Below are 3,554 nucleotides of genomic sequence, written 5' to 3' on the forward strand. Positions count from 1 at the left end.
TTTCAGAGATGGGCAGACCTCTATTTTTCCCATCTTCATCCAGGATCTTCAGCTTAGGAAGCTTATGTTCAACACATTTCTCAGAGGAGAAAATAGATGAGGAAGAGCGGCACCTCTCGCTCTTTCAAAAGTTGATTCCTTTTGCCTGCATAAGTCATGTGTCTGCAGTGACTCTAGATGTACTTGTGGGTCCTACAGTATCTTAGAGGGAAACCTGAAGGGTGACTTAATTCCTGTATTTTTAGTAGGGAGTTTTCTGATCTGCTCTGATTGCATTATTATGTTGTATTTGGTTTCTAGTTGACCATTAGCTAGAATTACACACATATATGTTCAATGTATATAATATCTATGTAATATATGTAATGTATAATACATAATGTTACATATATTATAGGTTATATATTATATATGTTATGTAATATATGTGTATATGTAAATATTTTTTGTGATTTTAGGTTGTACTATGTTCAGTTCAGCTTTTTAAAATTAAGGTTTCAACATAATCACAGATCACAGCATATGAAAGTTTAGCTGAAATACTGTGAGTAACTTTAGCCATTCACTATGCTGTTCTCAGCAGCCCCCACCCTGCTGGTAACAGAGCATTTGGAGCAAATCCTATCATCTCGTAATTATTTCTCACATTTATAAAATGACTATGACAATTTATATAGTTTATAAGATTTCCTGCAGTTCTAGACAGCCTGTTCAGTCACAGGGGCCTGCTGCTGAGTATGTGGCATTAAAATTATTCTGTGATTTTTACTAACTCACAACAGTAGACTAGTTCTTTGGACCAAACTTTGTGAGAGTTTGGAATTCTGGAGACTAGAAAGAAAAAGCATGACAATAAGAGAAGAGTGTTGTTTTAGTCCCCATGAACTTTATTGAGTTCTATTCATGTTCAGGGCATTTCATGACTTGAATGGTTATTCTATCTGTAATGCAGGTCAGGAAAATCCACACGACTTACTTGACTGTTTTGATAAGAGGGATTATTGGAATTTCAATTTCCTGTGCATGTTTTAGTCAGTGATGTTTTGACCTGTATCTGATAAGACATGTCATTCATTTGCTTTTATTTGTAATATGTCTTTTACAACTGAGGGATTTATGTGCATATAGATATAAAACATATCTATATACATGTATATATGCTTAATATGTGCATGAAAGTGCAGATGACAGGACCAAAGCTGCAGCCATGAATTCAGCTATGGCTGCCTGCACAAAACCTGCTCAAGATCAAGCCAGTGAACCTCCAGCTCCTAAGGTGGAGGGGCACAGGGGCCCCACCCCTAGCTGAGGAGCTAGTGACAGAGAGGGCTGCTGGGAGAGGGAGAGTCCTTCTTTTGAGGGTGTCCTTGGTAGGTTCACAGTGCTCCAGTAGATGGCCCCGCATCCATGCATTTTCGGGCAGCACTAGCTGGCTTCAAGGGCGTATGTATGTACTCTATGTATACATGTACACTTAAAGGTACGAAATTGGGAAGGCGTTGTGGAAGGCGAGATCTGGGAACTGGGAGGAAGTACTATTATGTATGAGCTAAATACACTGTCTGATGTATGAAATTCTCAAAAAATAAAATATAGTCATAATAAAATGGAATAATGGCTTTAGTGTACTTACTTTCTCTTCCTTTATTTCTTGTCCAAGTTTGTTTCTAGAAACCGATTTTTTTTCCTGACTTTGGGTCTCATGTTCTGCTTTTTTATATCTATATACATTTTTATTGGATGCTGAGCATTAATAATCTCACATTGCTGATAACAATGTTCTCATGAGCATTTAAATTACTTACAGCTCTGCTTAACCTTCCAGACTTCTGTCAGAGTGAGAAAACTTCCTGTGAGGTAGGTTACGACTATGTAGCTAGCCTGAGGCCTTAGTGAAGAAGCCCTGAGTGACACAAGAGGCGCTCAGCTCTGCCTGGCCCCACATGGATGCCCCAGGCTTGCAGTCTTTCTGCTTCATCGCTTTGCACTTTGAGCCTCGGTGTCCTGCAGGGGCTCATGTGCAGACTTGCATTCTGCTTTTGTACAGGCCTATGTGTTCCTCAACACCAGCCTCTTTCTCTGGCTCTGTCTGCTCAGCTGTGGAAATTGTCCCGTTAACATGGGACTTCCTTCTCTGAAGCTGGTGTAGGGGAGGAACTACGGGGTCAGGCAGGGCTTGCTTCCTCCTCAAGGATCACTCCCTCATGCCTGCAAGCATGTTTCATCTATTTTCATCTGCCCTTCTCTTTAGTCACAGTGAATGGATAAATGGATAAATGGATAAGGCTGCCACTCCTTCCAGGCCAAAATTAAGGAACTCATCCACTTGATGCTAAAATATTTTTAAAGCAAAGAAAAAATGTATTAAAGTTCAACATAAAAATCTCTTTTGGTTTTTCAACCAGTATATTTCTTTGTGTTAGCCTGGATAAAGTGGGGACACAGGGCTTTGACTTGTCTTCCTTGCTGAGGAATTGAGTGCAGTTTCTGAAGAAACGAAACAAAACAAAACAGAGTATTTGGTGATCAAATTGGTGGACTGCGGCCCAGATTGCTTTATACTCAACCAGCAGTTTTCTTTCTCCAAGGAGTGCACACATGGATTGTGTTTCATGGGTGGGAAGCATTCTGTTTACCAGTGTGTCGTTCATAACCACTGGGTTCAGGAGTGCACAGCTGTGTTTAGTGACAGGCGAAGAATTGTATGCGACCCTGTATCAAGCAGATACATCCTTTCGTGTCTTCCTGGTGTCTTGGTTATGGCGGTGGCTGATCTTGGTTGTAAACTGGACGCATCTAGGAGGAGGGAACCACAGTTGAACAGTCTCCATCAGTGGGTGTGTCTGCTGCAGTGCTCATTTTTCTTTAAAAAAAAAAACCTCTACTTTATTTGGGGTGTTTAGGCCTCTACCTCCCTTCCACCAACCCCCTAAACCCTAAGCAGAAGAGAGAGAAGGTTAGCGGGGAGAGGAGGGAGACCCTTTACTTCTCCCAGCTGTTTTGGGGGGGGAGGTTAGGGCTATACCAATCACTGTCAACAGCAAATACAGCCAGCAATCTCCTCCACGCTGCTGTGCCAGGTCTCTCCAAACTGCCACACACCACACCAGGAACCCTGGAACACTCTCCTCTCCATGCTGCATGTGGAAGGCCTTACCAGCTGGCGGAAGTCATGCCTCGCACCAGACAATTAACAGCTGTGGACAAGCTAAAGACCAACTAAAACCCCACCCTTTGGATTAAAACAAAAAGATATTTTCATAACATCACTGAGTTTACAAGGAAAGTAAAACTCCCATTACAGCCTGCAGGGCAGTTCCTGGATAGCTGCTTTACAGAGGCAGGCCTACTCCACCACGGGTGTTGCCACTCCTAGGCAGGTGGTCCCGGGATGTATATGGAAGGTCCTTGAGCCAGCCAGCCAGCCACATTCTCTCATCTCTGCTTCAAGCTCTAGCCCAACTTTACTCAGTGACGACCTATGACGTGGAAATGTAAATCAAATAAGCCCACCCCTCTTCTGCACTTCTGTTAGTGTTATATCATAACAGAAA

The sequence above is a fragment of the Psammomys obesus genome, unplaced genomic scaffold, assembly GCF_907164565.1.
Source record: "Psammomys obesus unplaced genomic scaffold, mPsaObe1.curated_primary_1811, whole genome shotgun sequence".
Classification (NCBI taxonomy): Eukaryota; Metazoa; Chordata; class Mammalia; order Rodentia; family Muridae; genus Psammomys; species Psammomys obesus.